At 39.1% G+C, this 17,748-nt stretch overlaps 1 pseudogene; it reads right to left on the reverse strand.

The window, feature by feature from the left end:
* The window catches only part of LOC135881563 (inter-alpha-trypsin inhibitor heavy chain H3-like), a 120,165-nt pseudogene that overhangs the window by 6,867 nt on the left and 95,550 nt on the right, over window positions 1-17,748 (reverse strand).

A 17,748-nucleotide genomic window follows, 5' to 3' on the forward strand; every position in this document is an offset into this window, starting at 1 on the left:
GTTAATAAACTTGTTTTTGCTTTGTCTAAAACTAGTGTGTGTGTATGTCCTCTTCACATTGAGGGAGGGGGTGAATTTCATGAGCTTATGCTGTACAGTTCCCAGTGCAGTGCAAGATGTTATAATTTTGGGTTTACACTCCAGAGAGGAGGTATGTGCCATAAGAACTGGGAGGTGCCCTAGCTGTGCCTTCCCATGCAGGAGCTGGTTAAAGAACCTGCCTGCATGTAACTGCAGCTGGGTCTGTCCCTACCTGTATGTGTTGTGGCAAAAGTGCAGGCTGGAGCCTGGGAGAGGGCTTGGCAGGCTGGTTACAGCAGTACAGTGTAAAGTGAGCCCAGGCTGGTGGGTCAGGGGGGCTCAGTGGTACCCCAGTTCCAGGTGGCACCCCAAGGGGGACCCATCAGAGAAACAACAACAGAAAATATGGAAATGACAGAAGTGCTAAATGCCTTCTTTGTTGTGGTGTTCACCAAAAAGGTTAATAGCGATTGGACGTCTAACATAGTGATTACCAGTGAATGAGGTAGGATCTGAGGCTAAAATGAGGTAGGCTCTGAGGCTAAAATGTGGTTCTGTTCTTAAAATGTACTTGCCTGTAAAAATGGCATTCATGTTTAACATGTTTTAGTGATTCCAAATCAAGTGTGTACAGCTTACAAAGAGAAAGATGTATTTTCTAATTGCCAGATTTGCAATGTCAACCTGAGATCTGAGAATCGAGTACAGATCTTTTCAACTTGTGTATCATTTGATTTTGCCAACAAAATTAGACTGTCAGTTGCACCTGTGAAACCCCTTGACTTCCAAACATGCACTTAGTGATACCTGCACAACCCCACTGTCTTCAGTCGTGTCGCATAACTGTTACATTGAAACTTACTGACAAATTCTGTTGAGTATACACAAGCTGAAGTAGAATCAGCAGCTGACTTTCTTAGCTGTTTGACTCTCCATGGCTAACAGGAGTAACTTTGTTACCAAAGAGGGTAGATATGACTCTGAATACACAATAGGATCAGTTACGTTAAGTAAAATGGTGTAATTTTGCACAGTCACTTTAGAATAGCACTTCAAGCTACATAAATTACGTTACACAGTACAGAAAGTGTGTTATATGTTTTCTCGAAGTGTTTGCTTTTATTTCCCATTAACATCTCTATCTTTGGTATCTAAACACTTATGAATTACATAAGCACACGTTATTCCTATAGTTTTGATAATGGTTTTATTGTGCCTTCATTCATGTTGAAAAGTTCTTATGTTACAGGTATCAACTTGAATTAATTTTCACAATACTTATACCCCAGGTAAAATTAACTTTCTCTTAAGAGCATTGTGATGACATCACATATTTGTTCTTGAAAAAGGGAGAACTGTGTATGGTTTTTGTAGGTATGTTTAAAAAAAGACAACTTACCAGAGTTTGCCTTTGAAGGGTAACTATACTGAATAGAAGTATCTGACAGATTGGGGGGAAAAAAAGTTAGATGAATCAAAATGATTTTAAACTGGCATCTTTTGAAGTTTAAAATAGTCCCCTCCCACCACACCCCTTTCAAGCTTCAGACAAGCTTTCTGAAATGGTATTGGATATCATTTTGTCTTGTCTACATTACTGCTTAAACCATTTTTACTACTGTTTCAAGGGGATCTGTTGATGAAAAGCATTTTCTCACAACAGTTCAAGTTGCTAGGGTAAAGAGGAAAGATATTCACCATCACAATCTTAGATGCTCTAACTACATTTAAGATACTAAAATCCTGGATATTCTTTTTTTTTTTTAGTTGCCTCACTAGCTCTGAACAGAATTAAAAAGACAGTAAAAGTTTTCCCCTCTTCAGAGAGTCTTCAGTGTACATTATTTGACATGATTCTCACTCTCTAACACAAAGGTGTTTTGGAGGACCCTTCACAGGCGACCTTGCAAAGGAAGAATAAAAGATAAGGGTTGTGCACACAATATATGTAAAAATCAGTGTTATGGTATAAAATTTCAGTTGTATAATCACAGACAATACAGAGTGGGATAAACTAATTTGTACCCATCTACTTCATAACACATGGAACATAAAAGAATAGTGGTTAAGATAATGTGGAAGTGGTTGTGTCAAGTTATGATTAGTACTTGCAATAGGGAGTGAGGGATAGCTCAGTGGGGGGGAGGGATAGCTCAGTGCGGGGGAGGGATAGCTCAGTGGTTTGAGCATTGGCCTGCTTAGCTCAGTGGTTTGAGCATTGGCCTGCTAAACCCAGGGTTGTGAGTTCAATCCTTGAGGGGGCCACTTAGGGATCTGGGGCAAAAATCAGTACTTGGTCCTGCTAGTGAAGGCAGGGGGCTGGACTCGATGACCTTTCAAGGTCCCTTCCAGTTCTAGGAGATGGGATATCTCCATTAATTATTATTATTAATAAATATTTGTCATATATCATACAGCTAGAAGGCTTCAAGGAAAATTTTCAGTGTTGCCAACTCTCATAATTTTATTGCAAGTCTCACAATCTCTTGAGGTTTTCTAGATGCTTTCTGGAAGATAGGCTTTAGTCAAACAAGTTATTGGACTCAGTACAGGGATAACTGGATAAAAGTCTATGGCCTGTGTTATACAGAAGGTGAGACTAAATCAACTAATTGTCCCTTCAGGACAATCTGAGAGTCTATGATTATTCAGTCCGAAAAATCATACAGGAAGTACATTATTCTTTATTTCTCCTGCTTCAACAGCTTCAATCATCCAGTCAGTGATGAGGAACAATACCAGTCACACACTGGAGCAAAGTTTTCAAAAGCACCTAATGATTTAGAATTCTAAGTCCCATTGAAATCCAGTGGTACTTGGGCTCATAAATCACTCGTGTGTAAATTTTCAAAAGCACCTTATGCTAGTGACTATAAAAGTGACAAACAACCCATAGCCCCAAATTTGTTTGCTTATAGTATTACTTGAAAACTTGTGAATAATTAATAAATTTGCAGAAATCAGGCTTTGTTTGAATGATTAGTGAACATAAAATACGATTAAATACATCAGATAATTTATTCACAATGAATTATCCCACTAGATAAATGATCTCAGATTAGACTGTGAAGCAAAACTATGAAAATGTCTCTACCTTCTACTGGTTTATCATCAATTGCAGCTTTATCTTCATTATCTTCTGGTTTTGTTACCACCATGGATGTGAGAGGTGTCACAAATTTATATTTCAGAGAGAGCTCCAGGGCTTCTGCTGCAAGATTCCTCCATTTTTCTTCTTGAGCTGAAATGCTGAATGCAGGAAGCAAATCAGAACAGCAACTTGCACCTTTTTAGACACTTTCTACAAAGCCAAGACATTAAACACTGCATTATATTTTTCTGCATAATAGCAACATTCTCTTCTGTAATCAGCCAAAAACCACTGAACTCAGATTCTGTCTTTTTCATTCATTGGTTGTGTCTTATTACTTTAAATATTATTGTTAGAAATACTATTTGGATCTTATTAAGTATTACAAAACTTCTTGTTCAGCAAGTCTCAGCACCCAATGCTCAAGTAAACAATTCTGTGTATTTGTATTTTAATAGTAGTTACCACTGTCTTTTAGTGGTGAAAAAGATCCCTGTCTGAATTTTCCAGTTCAGGGACCAAAGCAACAAGCAGCTATTGACTTTTCCAAGGTGGTTTTTTTTTTGTATTTAAACATCACATTTTGGATATGATGCTTTTGGCTGATTGTATAGTGATAAGTATCAATAGACAGTTTTATTTGTAAACCTTTTAACCAGAGATGGCTCCTCAGTTTTGGCATCAGGGGAAAAAACAATCACCATGCTGGTCCTTCCCCAAACTAAGCAGACTGCCTCCGTTTATAACTCCTAATGTATGGCCACCTACCTACAGCCATCAATCACACTTACAGCATGCATGTAGAACTCACAACCTTTGGCTCTCAAAACATTGGTCTCTACCCCAGATGTTAAAAGGGCAGCACAAGTAGATCAGGCAGGAGGGGGGAAACCATGTATATTAAAGCAGATATGATTAAAACCAGCCAAATCTCTCTACAATGAGTAGATGTCACCTCTAATTTGGCAAAAGAACAGGTGTGTCTATTTTTCCTGAATTCACCAGAGGCTGTCGGTGTCCTATCAATATAACTTCAAGATTAAGTTACATTAAGTATAGGGATTCATACTTTAATAAGGCCAGAAGGAATCATTGTGCTCCAGTCTGATCTCCTGCTGAAAACAGGCCATAGTACTTCCCTGCATTAATTCCTGTTTGAACTGGAAAATCTTTTTTAGAAAAACATCCAATCTTGATTTTAAATTTGCAGTGATGTACGGTCCACCAATAATCTTGGTAAGTAGTCCTCATTGTTAAAAATTTGCACCTTATTTCTAGTTTGAATTTGCCTAGCTTCAACTTCCAGCCATAGGATCTTGTCATACTTTTGTCTGCTAGGTTGAAAAGCCCTTTATCATCAAATTTCTGTTCCACATGCAGGTACTTATAGACTGTAATCAAGTCACCCCTAACCTTCTCTTTGTGAAGCTAAATAGATTGAGCTCCTTGAGTCTATCACTGAAGGTATGTTTTCTAATCCTTTAATTATTCTTGTGCTCTTTCTCTGAACCTTTCCCAATAAATCAACATCCTTCTTGAACTGTGGACACCAGACCTGGACACAGTATTCCAGCAGTGGTTGCACCAATGCCAAATCCACAGGTGAAATAATCTCCCAACTCCATTTATATATTCAAGGATAGCATTAGCAAGGCCACAGTGTTGCACTGGGAGCTCATGTTCTGCTGATTATCCACCATGGCCTCCAAGTCCTTTTCAGAGTCACTGCTTTCCAAGATAGACTCCCCCATCCTGTAAGTATGGCCTACATTTTTTGTTCCTAGATGTATGATCTTACATTTGGCTTTATTAAAATACATATTGTTTGCTTGTGCCCAGCTTATCAAGAGATCCAGACCTCTCTGTGTCAGGCCTCTCTCTATCAGGGGCCTGTCCTTTTCATCATTTATCACTCCCCCAATCTTTGCATCATCTGCAAACTTCATCAGTGATGATTTTATGTTTTCTTGCAGGTCACTAATAAAAATGTTAAGTAGTGTAGGGCCAAGAACTCATCCCTGTAGGACAGGGAACACACCCACTTGATGATTCCCCATTTACAATTCCATTTTGAGACCTATCAGCTAACTCATTTTAAATCAATTTAACGTGGGCCTTGCTGATTTTGGATCATTCTAGTTTCTTAATCAAAATATTGTGTTGTAACAGACTTGCAATCTTATAAAAAAATCAAGTTAATTTGACAAGATCTGTTTTTCATAAAATATGTTAACTGCATTACTTTTTCACTCTCCTTTAATTCTTTATTAATTAAGCCCTATGTCCATCATTTTTTGCCCAGCATCAACATCAGGCTGACAGACCAATAATTACTCGGGTTGTCTTATTTAAATATTGGCACAGCATGAGCTTTTTTCCAGTACTCTGGAACTTCACCAGTGTTCCAAGACATTGAAAAACAACATTAACAGTCCAGAGAGCTCCTTAGAAAGCTCTTTTAAAGCTCTCTGATGCAAGTTATCCTGACGTGCTGATTTTAAAGTGTCTAGCTTTAGTAGCTGCTGTTTAATATCCTCTTGAGTTAGTGCTGGAATGGAAAGAGTTTCATCACTTGATATGCATACATCATCCGTGTTTTTCCACAGGTACAGAACAAATGTAATTATTGACCACTTTTGATTTTTCTGAATTATTGACCATTTTACAATTTCCAATAGGCAGTGTGACCTTCTTTCTTGATTATAGGTTTGTGGCTTTTGGGGAAGCTAGTAATCTAGAAAAATGTTCTAAAACAGACCTCAATTAACAGTCACATTTTTCTGTTTAAATTCTTTCTCTCAATTGATTTGGCTCATAATTGTTTTCAGCTTTGTGAAAATGGTCCCTTTAAAGTACCAAGTATGTATGTTACTGGTTTAGATGTTATTCTATTTGCACATAACAAATGTAATCAAATCATGATCACTTTTATCTAATTTACCACTTATTTTGAGTTCTGTGATCAGTTCCTCTTTACTTGTCAAGATGAGATCTAATATAGAATTCCCCTGAGTTGAATGCAACACTTTGAGTTAGTATCAACTCATGTGAGTGCAGATTAAAGTTCAGGTTCAATGCCAACCCATCCATAATCAAGTAATAATAACATTTTTGTGTGTTGCAATGGAGAGGTTATAGCCTAAAGTCCAGTAGAGGGCAGTACTACACACACACGCATGCACCAGAGAGTACTTTACAGACTATCAGTAGAAGATACTCTGTAAACATGAGTTTCCTATAAAAATTAGTGTTTCTTTGCATTTTCTAGTGGGCTGTTGGTTGTATATGTCTAACAGCTTATTTAAAACAAAGTCTATTGGATCTTTGTTATGCAGTTCTTAACCTGAATAGAAAGACTCACTCTGAATTAAATATATATATTGGTAAAGAGCACATGCAATTGATCAATTTACAACAGTTTTTCTGCAACAACATTTAAAAATACAATACCACATGTTCCATTATCAATCTATTTTTATACCTAGGTATCTAATGTTATTACACTGGTTCTTGTTTGATTAGTGCTATTCCATTCATTCTACACTCTCATTTTCTAAACCATGAAGTGATATAAAGTAGAATATAGACCTGCATGTTTATCATGCATTTGGCTTCTGTGGCATTGTTCACCTGAGTTAATCAGGTCACCATGAGCCAGTAGTTTCCATTAAATACTGACTTTAGAGGGAAAGCATTTTAGGATAAAGAAAAATGATCAAGCCTGACCATCTAGAACAAAGAAATATTTATTGTATTCAGGATTCCTAAAGCCATTGAGTGGCAAAATTATTTATTTCAATTCTAACCTGAGTCTATTCTAAAATGAATAAGTTGCTTGCCTTTAGAAGACTAATAATCAAGCAAAGACATTGCTGCTATAATTGTAGTCACATTCAGAATCTGAATTAGGCATATGCAATAATACATGGGGAGATCTAGAGGTGCTTTGAGTTTCTATCTAGATTTAGTCCCTCATTCTTAGAGTCAGTAGGGAATAGGAAACTGCAGAGGGGAAGGGGTGAGCAGAGAAGGGTATGTGCTGAACACTATAGGATGAGGAATGGTATTAGTGGAACTCAGGGGCTATCTTCCAATTCCCCAAAGATAGTGATGATTACACAATGCATATGTACAGGAAAGGGAGGTTCCAAAACAGGAGAACAATGTGGACCTTCATGAAGGTGCAGGTTGATGCCAGGCACCCTCCCCTATACTACTCACACTCCAGATTACCAGGCCCACGTCGCTCCATTCACTTATGTCCCTGATCTGTTTGGAGTTGTGCCATTCTTTAGCGCCACTTGACAGCTATGGGGGATGGAAATAAAGCACCAAAACTGAGAGGGATGGGGGGGGGGGGGGAAGGGAAGGGAAGGGTAGGTTCAGGACTCTTATGCCTGGCCCACTATCACTATAATTAAAAATGAGTTATATGCACATAGGCAGAATTTGTCCCACATAAAGAGGAATAAAATGATCCAAGTCCATTTCCACTGGAATGCAGAGCAAATCAGTGATGGTCAAAGGTGTGTGTGTGTGTGTGGGGGGGGGGGTTCCTTGTCATTTTATTTAGGAAGAATTTAAGTGCTGGTGAAAGGTGACAGATTGAAAGTCCAAAGGGTTCTATTTATCCACAGAAGTTATAGGGTACAAGTGGCAGCACAAATGCACGATTTCCTATGCTGTCCTTCAAATGTTCCACAGCTCTGATTTGAATGGACCATTTCAAGAGAGGAGAGAATTGTTCCGTTTCCATGGCCCATTTAGTCTCTTGGCCCTTCTCCTGAGATTGACATGCTTTAGTGGATTTCATGATGTGGATACATGTTTACTGGGAACTGATATCACATCAACCAACCATTATCTGATAGTAATAAGCTTTGGTCACTACCAACACACAAAGCGATTTTAACTGCATACTTTTTTATACTTGGTTACCGTTTTTCCAGTAATTGTTGGATGGTGAGATAGGCCCAAAGCCTCTCAGTGTAATCCCCAAATATGTATTCCTGGTCTTGGAGAGCTTTAGCTGTTTCTTCAATATCTACTTGTTCAATAAATGTCACATCATTGTTTGCCTGTTAGGAATTGAGAATCTGCTGTTTACAAAAATTAAAATGATCTCACCACTGCATAAAGGTATTTCAATTAGGGGTGCATTTTTTACATACAGAAATGCAGCAACTAACAAATGGTCTCTAATAACTTGCAATTAATTACACTGATGTGATACAGTCAGATAAAGAAATTAGTCTGTAATGGTGAAAATAAGACAAGAAATTTTGGTGAGGCTTTGGGTACCTCTTCCTGGATGTATGCGCAAGCTCTGACACTAACATACATATTCTGGGACACCTCTTTATTTTTATTAACCCCTGTTCAATGACAGTAGCAGCCAAGTGCACCTCAGTGTTACCACATAAGGTAATACAAGGGTGATATTACAGTGATATTACACTTAATTTAGATCAAATATGAAACAATGGGGTTATTGAGATATTTAAGTGGATACTCAGACTTCCTTTTCAATCAATGGCATGCAAGAGCATGATTTAACCTCCTTTTTGCTAATTCATAGTAGCTCATCTCATAGTGGGATGCTTTTGAGTTATCACTACCCAAAAGTACTGAAACACTAAACTACCACTAGGGAATGTTTGGGGAGAGCTAGAACCATCTATCAGATCAAACAACATTGATTTATTTGTCAGTGAGGAAATGGTGGCACTGGCAACCCACCACATGTAGAGAGAGATATGTCAGTGTAACAGGAGCCATTTGATAGACTGTCTACCATTGTGCCAGCAGGTAAACATTTCAAAAGAAAAAAATGTCATTTACTTTCAAAGAGACTTAAACTTTTAAATAAGTTAGGTTTTTTTGCAAGTTTACCCATTAACTGTATGGTGGATGTCAAACTTATTTTTTTAGCGGTGATTATGCAACTGCTATCCATAAGTAGGACCACTGAAATATGTCACACACATTCCATTTATAGAGTGGGGATGTAGAGTCTTCTTATTTGTTTTTATGTTTTCTGCAGGATTTTTCTGGTATGACTCAAACCTTGACATTTTATAAAACAGGCTACTGCTTAAAATAAACACACAGCAGAATACTTTGATACTTACTTGAGCTTTCACATCAGCAGTAAAGCTGTTCAGGTCATTGTCTATAATACGTCCAGCCACCACAATTTCAGAGCCATCATAATAACGATTGAAATTGTTCTGAGGTAATTCAGATGTTGCATTGATAGGGTAGTGCAGCTGCACTTCTCGAAGCATGGGATTGGCCACTTCATCATAAAAACTCTGCAAGAGGAAAAAAGGGATCAAATCCAAATACGTAAGTGTCTGTGCGATGTAGTACTGCACAGGCACTCAAATTTTGCCCAACAAAGGGCTGCATTAGGAGCTAGCCAAGAGTCTGAAAGTTGCACCTAATTTGCCCTCTTTTATTCTATGGAGGTATAGCCTGCAGAAAAGAAATAGTTCCAGCATACAAATTTCCATGTTGAATTGATTGGCCAGGCTGCTTATATTAATTCAAAAACTGCATGTTGAAAACTTACATTAGAAGGCAGTGTATTCTAGTGGATAGAAAACCAGACCAAGAGTCCCAAAATCTGGACTCTATTCCCAGCCTTGCAGATGTGACCCTCTCTAATCCATTTAGCTTCTGTGCCTCAGTTTCCCTGTTTTGGATAATGAGGATAAATAAGGCTTACCCCTTTGTAAAGCACTTTGAGATCTATATATGAGGAGTATTTCATTGGATTTTTTACTACTTTCCACAGCCACACCTCTCTATCAAAGATGAGCACTATAATGTAGCGTGCATATCTGATGTGGGTAACAATCTGGCTACCTCTTTACTAGCAGACAGTTCCCATTAAACCGCCCCCCCCCCACAATTAACAAGTGTAAACCTTTAGTGGTGCTTCCAGTTTAAACCCCTTTTAATTAACTAAATGGAGACTGAGTACCTAAAATTGAACTTCTCAAAATTACAGCAGATATGGTGCATAAATTAATTTATCAATCTGTCAATGATACTGTATATAATGAGTAAGGCTACATTTTAGTCACGGGTATTTTTAGTAAAAGTCATGGACAGGTCTTGGGCAATAAACAAAAATTCATGGTCCATGACCTGTCCATGACTTTTACGATATACCCCTAACTAAAACTTGGGCTGGGGGGGGGGCCACGCGTGCTGGGGGGGGGGTGGCCCAGGACCCCTGCGGGTGCTGGGGCGGGGAGCGGTGCATGGCCCAAAACCCCCGCTGATGCTGGGAGGGAGAAGGCAGTGGCGGCGTGCAGCCGGAGACCCCCGCCGGTGTTGGGGAGGGGTGGCCGGGCACTGGCCCGTGGCCCGAAACCCCTGCTGGCATAGGGGCTGCCTGCCTGAGCCAGCACCAGCTGCTGCACAAGTCCCGGAGGTCCAGGAATCCATGACTTTCCGTGATCTCTGTGACAGACACGCAGCCTTAATAATGAGTAGTAACAAATACATACAGCGTGCCTGATTTATTTATTTATTGCCACCAAATCTCTCAGTCTCTTCAAACCTGTACAGGCACTTGAACATTGGCTAAAGGACTGAAGTCACATTCGGTGGCAGAAAGATTATTTCAACTGCAGAAAAATGGTTCATATCAGGCATTCATAAGATCAATGTACCTAAAATTGGAGTTCAGCTGTAAATTCTCTATATGGGTAACACACATAGATCAAGTACGAGGTGTGATTGCTTCATAGTTAGGGGTTATTATACTGACAGTGGCTGAATGCATTAATCTCTCTCACTGAATTTAATGAGAGTTGAGGATGCTCAGTACTTTGCATGTTATTCTCAGCACTTTATAGTATTGGGCTCTCATGTTCTCTATCACACTCTGGATACTGAACCAAGAAGATAATACAACGTTGCATTATAAAAAAAATTATCTGTCCACGGGATTAGTGAGACAAGGTGAGTAAGGTAATATCTTTTATAGGACCAACCTCTGTTGGAGAGAAAGACAAGCTTTGGATTAATGTCTCATTCCTTTAAGGTGAACATGACTTTGGATAGTGAACATTTAACAAAGGGAACTCCCCTTTTTCTTCTGCCTTCATCAACATGTATTACATATTCTTTATTTTAATAAGGGGAATATGACTCCACCAGGTCCCCTTCACTTCACACTCTGAGTTGACAGACCTATACTTCAAAAATTATCAGAAGACTTCCTAAACACTAAAAGGAAGTAGCAGAAGGTATTTGGCTAGGAAAATACAATTGCACAGCTCTATGCAAAATCACTGTGGCCGGCCAGTGAGAGTTTAAAACTAGTGGTGAAAACCAGGTATCTATAATCCTCCATCTATAAGACACTAACTTCTCCTCATGATGCACAACTGAGCTGTGTTTTTAATGGCCAAGCACCCTGAAGAGACATAGTGGGTAATAAGCCAGGCATGGTGATGGGTGCAGTTTAAGATCCTAAACAAAATGGAATTGAATACCACTTCTGAATAACCAGAAAAAAACAATTTTTTAGTCTTATTTCTTATGCTCAAGTTTTAAAACTTGTTCTGAGAAGTTTCCCCACTATATATTATGTTTGATACCATTAACAAAGTATGTTTGTTTACTAATATCACTTGTTAGCTATGCTGGAAAAAGTACATCATCAAAGTACATTAGATAACTCTAATATCTGTAAAAGTTGCTGGCTAGGGTGGTTATATTTCTTCCTACCTGTAGCTGCAAAGCTGAATCAGAATCCTCATAGATACGGTGAGTCAATCCATTGTTCTCCAGTGCCATCTTCTCTAAAAAATTATAATCCATATCATAGCCAAAGGCAAGGTTGTATAAGGAATATCTTCCTTGAATGGCATTTTTCACATTCTCTTGAATTTTTCCCTGGTTCAATTCTCCTGCATTAAAGCACAGAAAACAATTAATTTTTATGGAGAAGAGTTTTTCCCTTTAAAGAGCATGTTTAGAAAAATACTATTATGTGGTTAAAATACATGCACAAAAAATTCATCAGAGAGAAAGTTCAAGCCTAGAGAGGAGAGATATTACAGGTAAATCCCAACTGCAGTTACTATGGGTCTGGCTTTATTTTGTTGATTGGTTCAATTTTTTCTGTTTTTAACTTGGAAACCAGTTAAAGTTCTTAATTAAAACAAAGACAACTAAAAATGAGAGAGACCATAATGTTTTAACTCTTCCAGAAATAGCCTCAAGGTTCAACCAAATAGACAAACTTCAGCAGAATAGGAGTGAATGGCTGCCCAAAATAATTTTTATGGTCACTGTATGAGTTCTTTGCTTTCTGGACACTCCTTAGGAGTGGCACCTGACTGATAACATAAGAATGGCCATACTGGGTCAAACCAAAGGTTCATCCAACCCAGTATCCTGTCTACCAACAGTGACCAGTGCCAGGTGTCCCAGAGGGAGTGAACCTAACAGGTAATGATCAAGTGATCTCCCTCCTACCATCCATCTCCACCCTCTGACAAACAGAGGCTAGAGACACCATTCCTTACCCATCTTGGCTAATAGCCATTAATGGACTTAATCTCAATGACTTTATCTAGTTCTCTTTTAAACCCTGTTATAGTCCTAGCCTTCACAACCTCCTCAGACAAGGAGTTCCACAGGTTGACTGTGCGCTGTGTGAAGAACTACTTCCTTTTATTTGTTTTAAACCTGCTGCCCATCAATTTCATTTGGTGCCCCCTAGTTCTTATATTATGGGAACAAGTAAATAACTTTTCCTTATTCACTTTCTCCACACCACTCATGATTTTATATACCTCTATCATATCCCCCCTTAGTCTCCTCTTTTCCAAGCTGAAAAGTCCTAGCCTCTTTAATATCTCCTCATATGGGACCCGTTCCAAACCCCTAATCATTTTAGTTTCCCTTCTCTGAACCTTTTCCAATGCCAGTATATCTTTTTTGAGATGAGGAGACCACATCTGTACGCAGTATTCAAGATGTGGGCGTACCATGGATTTATATAAGGGCAATAAGATATTCTCCGTCTTATTCTCTATCCCTTTTTGAATGATTCCTAACATCCTGTTTGCTTTTTTGACTGCCGCTGCACACTGTGTGGACGTCTTTAGAGAACTATCCACGATGACTCCAAGATCTCTTTCCTGATTAGTTGTAGCTAAATTAGCCCCCATCATATTGTATGTATAGTTGGGGTTATTTTTTCCAATGTGTATTACTTTACATTTCTCCACATTAAATTTCATTTGCCATTTTGTTGCCCAATCACTTAGTTTTGTGAGATCTTTTTGAAGTTCTTCACAGTCTGCTTTGGTCTTAACTATCTTGAGCAGTTTAGTATCATCTGCAAACTTTGCCACCTCACTGTTTACCCCTTTCTCCAGATCATTTATGAATAAGTTGAATAGGATTGGTCCTAGGACTGACCCTTGGGGAACACCACTAGTTACCCCTCTCCATTCTGAAAATTTACCATTTATTCCTACCCTTTGTTCCCTGTCTTTTAACCAGTTCTCAATCCATGAAAGGATCTTCCCTCTTATCCCATGACAACTTAATTTACGTAAGAGCCTTTGGTGAGGGACCTTGTCAAAGGCTTTCTGGAAATCTAAGTACACTATGTCCACTGGATCCCCCTTGTCCACATGTTTGTTGACCCTTTCAAAGAACTTGAATAGATTAGTAAGACACGATTTCCCTTTACAGAAACCATGTTGACTTTTGCCCAACAATTTATGTTCTTCTATGTGTCTGACAATTTTATTCTTTACTATTGTTTCCAAGCGGTCCTGTTATAGTTACCACTTGGACCAGATCCTGTGCTCCACTCAGGACTAAATTGAGAATTGCCTCTATCCTTGTGGGTTCCTGTACCAGCTGCTCCAAGAAGCAGTCATTTAAAGTATCGAGAAATTTTGTCTCTGCATTTCGTCATGAGGTGATATGTACCCAGTCAATATGGGGATAATTGAAATCCCCCACTATTATTGAGTTCTTTATTTTGATAGCCTCTCTAATCTCCCTTAGTATTTCATCATCACTATCACTGTCCTGGTCAGGTACTCGATAATAGATCCCTACTGTTACATTCTTATTAGAGCATGGAATTACTATCCATAGAGATTCTATGGAATATGTGGATTCATTTAAGATTTTTACTTCATTTGATTCTACATTTTCTTTCACATATAGTGCCACTCCCCCTCCCCCGCACGACCTGTTCTGTCCTTCCGATATATTTTGTACCCCAGAATGATTGTGTCCCATCGATTGTCCCTACTCCACCAGGTTTCTATGATGCCTATTATATCAATATCCTTCTTTAACATGAGGCACTCTAGTTCACCCATCTTATTATTTAGACTTCTAGCATTTGTGTACAAGCACTTTAAAAATTTGTCGCTGTTTATTTGTCTGCCCTTTCCTGAACACAGGGATGCAGTTACAGATGCTCGAACCAACAGTGGGATGTCCACAGGCAGCATAACTATGAACACTCATCGCTAGTGGGATTCCCATCAGTCAGCATTATAATTGTAGAGGAGCTTCTCTCAGGCCAAACCTTCTCTTTGTGAGCTTCATTCATCATTTCAACTGTTCTTATTAAAGCATCATTTATGTTTGTCGCTGCAAGAGACATGACCACAGAAAACAGAACAAGAGTAAGTACAAGTTTGTATAATGTTCCACTATGTGTCAATCCAGAATGTTTCAAGCCTACCAACAGTCTAAAGGCCCCTCTAGGAGTGAAAGATACTGTTGACTGCTTCTACTCACAGCTATGTGACAGCAGCACAGACAGAAAAAAATATGCAGAGTGGTTTTATATTAGCATGGGGTGCTCTGGCCCTCAACAACTTCAGATCAAATGAGGGAGCAATCAGGTTAGTCCTGCAATTGCTTTCTTCATGTTTACTATGCATGTCTTTGAAAGGTAAGCTTCTAACAGGAAACCAAGCAATATGTGCAGTAGCATTGAGGTTCATCATACGACTGTGCTAATGGTTGTAGCCATTTTAATTTGGCTCATTGTATAATTTTAATCATGCTAAATGCTTTTTACAAACCCCTTAGAACATTTGAACAATACTGTAGATCCCTCTTTGTTCCATCCTGTTGGCTGGGATCCCTTCTGCCACCATTACATGCTGCAGTCTTTCACCTAACACCAGCTCAGCCAAGTCCTCCTACTCCTTCTTTCTGCTCATGACTCCCTCACAAGCCCTCTGTGGCTCCAGACCCTGTTCCCATGCCCAATCTTTGGCCAGATTCTTTCTTGCCACCTTCCTCTGACCCAGAGATCCCTTCCTATTCTCTTCTGCTGGAGTCAATTGTCCATCAGCAAACACATCTTCCATTTCCTCTTATTCATATTCATTGTTTGCCAAAGAATGACACCAATTATTTGTTATTTAGCTGACTAGTGAAAACATGGTTTCATCACGCCCCTATTTGAGATCCTTGGAGGAAAGATGTAAATGCAAAGTATTTATTATGAAATTTTTTTAGAGAAAGATATGTTAAAATTTAGTGATATTTACATCCTGTGGCTTTTATGGATTTAACAAACTTCTGTGCTTCCTTCAAATTCTGTAGGGTAGCCTTGACTAAGTATTCCTTCCAGGATATTATCCTGTTATTAAACAAGATAAAATTGAAGTGGTCATTCTCTTTGACATCATCCAATATTTTGAGGAGTGCTTCCTTTGTCTAGAACAAATAATAATCACTGTTAAAAGAAACAAATGAGAACATGAAATCTGAAGCTTGTTCATATTTTATTATAGAGACAGCTAGTAACAACCCCTATACTTAAATTACCTGATGATTTCCATAAGAAGATATTCTTGCAACCTTTTTTGAGATGCTCTCCTGCCTCCATTGTTTGCTGCAGAACTTTGCAATTTGTCAGGGAAACAGTGTTCAGGCTAGAGAGATGCCTTTCATTGGTCTCATGACATTCCATTTAGGTATTTTAAGGTATGTCTTCACTGCAGAGTTAACCGGGGCTCTTACCTCGGTGTTACCCCGTACTCCCTCACACCCTCCCATCCATATACAAAGACCTCTCACCCAAGCTTCCTGGTGCTTTAAACCTGGGCTAGCTGGCCCGGCTAGGGTATAGGTTAGAGTCTGGATGCTGCTTTCACTCATCCTCACTTTGCAGTGAGGATGCAGGCTAAACCACTTCAGTGCGAATAGTCCTCCAATACCTTCCCACAATTCCCTCCATGTGCTCAGGACAGACAAGTTTTTGCACAATTCACTGGGAAAGGATCATAGAGCAGCTCAGCTTCCTGCAGCACAAAGAATGATGGGATATATCTCCAGAAGTCCTAGCAACACACAAGGGGTAGTGCAATACTAGTGAGGACTCAGTAGCTCAGGTATGGTTTTGCAGCCTGTGGCTGCTCAGACATGGACTAGGTTAACCCAGATACTGCTCACGTGGGCTAAGCAAGTTCTGCAGTGAAGATGTACCCGTAATCATAAACTGTTGAAAATGGTCATTTCCCTTCTCTCAGTTGCAAATGAAAAATCTGGCAGCCTGCCAAAATAATACCTGACCATTATAAAAAGATGGGCTCATGGTTCCCTCACTGTACAGGAAACTCTGCAAACTGCTAGAGCAGCTGTAGCAGAGGTGAGTGTGGGGGTGGGTTAGGTGGGGAAGAGCTTGGCCAGGCTCCTGTTCTCCCAACCATATTCTCTCCAGACCCAGCAAATGACCCTAGCAGTCCATCCCCCGACTCTTTGGGCATTATATGGGGCAGGAGTTCCCCAAACTACTGGGGGTTGGGGAAGAAAAGAAAGGACTGAGCTGGTCTCCCCACCTCAGCCACCCATCCAGATCCAGCAGATAGTCCCAGCAACCTATTCCCCGCTTATGGGATAACAGTATTCTGCTGCTGCCAGCTAAAACAGTTAGTTTTCTTCTGAGAAAATTTTTGCGATTTTGAAAAATTTTCATGTTCCAAATTGTGACAGAAAGTCAAAATCTCAAATTTTCACAAACCAATAATCTGAGAAAAAACCCATTGGTTTCGGTAAGTCAAAATGTTTAATATCTATAATATCAAAATCTTCTAAATTAAAAAGGCTAATCAAAATAATTTTAATTATTTATTTTTACTATAAATTAACTGAAATTTTGAACCAAAAAAGGAACCTCACATTTCAAAAATGTCAAAAATAGGAAGTTTTGACAATTTCGAAACATTTCCAAGTTTTTTTCAGAATAGGAAATTTGTCAAAACCAACCTTGCAGAGCATAGACATGAATGGAGTCAGCATGCCTGTATAGCCCAATTCAGTTTGTTGCCAAAGTTCCGATACCAGACCTCAGATATGAAATGGCTGAGAGCTGGAAAGTATTAATTACGGAGTTAATCCTCGATTGAAAGAGCATTCTGGGTAAAGATATAAGGAGCACATAAAACGCCTCTTTTCATTTCAGAATTCTTCTGGCAAAGCAAGTGACTTTTAAAACTGTAATAGAATTTACACAATCCACCTGTGCAACCTCAGATAGTGTTTTGTCGTGTTAGGATTTATTACCATGATACAGTTGCTTAGCTGACTGGAGGTGAAGCAGAGTATAATAGAACAAC

This window comes from Emys orbicularis, chromosome 7 (genome assembly GCF_028017835.1).
Source record: "Emys orbicularis isolate rEmyOrb1 chromosome 7, rEmyOrb1.hap1, whole genome shotgun sequence".
Taxonomy (NCBI): domain Eukaryota; kingdom Metazoa; phylum Chordata; order Testudines; family Emydidae; genus Emys; species Emys orbicularis.